The 897-nt window shown below is 42.1% G+C and overlaps 1 non-coding gene across 1 annotated transcript; it reads right to left on the reverse strand.

Moving 5' to 3' along the window:
- Positions 1-225: 225 nt before the first annotated feature.
- TRNAW-CCA (transfer RNA tryptophan (anticodon CCA)) lies at positions 226-297 on the reverse strand. The gene has a single exon. It is a non-coding gene; the product is annotated as a tRNA-Trp (tRNA).
- Between the last annotated feature and the right edge of the window lie 600 nt (positions 298-897).

The following is an 897-nucleotide window of genomic DNA, read 5'->3' on the forward strand; positions in this document are numbered from 1 at the left end:
TGAAACTTGAGCATCTTTATTTACTGTTTCTACCTCCCGCAGCTCTCCTTTCTGGCTGACCTTGCCCACTCTCTGCCCTTCTTAAAGTGAAAGTGAAAGTGAAGTCGCTCAGTCGTGTCCGACTCTTTGCGACCCCATGGACTGTAGCCTACCAGGCTTCTCCGTCCATGGGATTCTCCAGGCAAGAGTACTGGAGTGGGTTACCATTTCCTTCTCCGGGGGATCTTACCTACCCAGGGATCGAACCTGGGTCTCCCGCATTGGAGGCAGACGCTTTACCCACTGAGCCACCAGGGAAGCCCAAAATAAGCTCCTCATTCAAAGAATGTAAACATCTCTTCTGCTGTGATCATTTCTCTGCCCACAATCCCCACCAGCAATTCATAATGGATTTAATGCCCTCCGTTTTGTTGCCCACATCACTCTATATTTACCACTACATATGCCATCATTCTGGAGAAGGAAATGGCACTCCACTCCAATATTCTTGCCTGGGAAATCCCATGGACAGAGGAGCCTGGTGGGCTACAGTCCATGAGTTGCTAGAGTCATACATGATTTAGTGACTAAAATCACCAACTACTCCATCATTTATTAAGTAGTTTACAATTACATTGTAATGTCTGTTTTCCCCAATATGCAGCGAGCTTCCTTAAAATAGTGAGCAGTTGTTCTCTTGTGATCTCAATGCATGATCCATAATAGACATTCACCAAATGCTGATTGATATTTTTCCAAAGTCATGCATAAAATGATTTATATATATATATATGTATATATATATATATATATATCTTTTCTATGCTCTTTGCATAGAGGTTGCTATTAAAAGTAAATGGTGGATTTTGTTGATGGTTTTTATCTTTACAGTGCTTTGGAAGAAGAGTGGATGCTTCC

Source organism: Budorcas taxicolor, chromosome 7 (genome assembly GCF_023091745.1).
Source record: "Budorcas taxicolor isolate Tak-1 chromosome 7, Takin1.1, whole genome shotgun sequence".
NCBI classification, from domain to species: Eukaryota; Metazoa; Chordata; class Mammalia; order Artiodactyla; family Bovidae; genus Budorcas; species Budorcas taxicolor.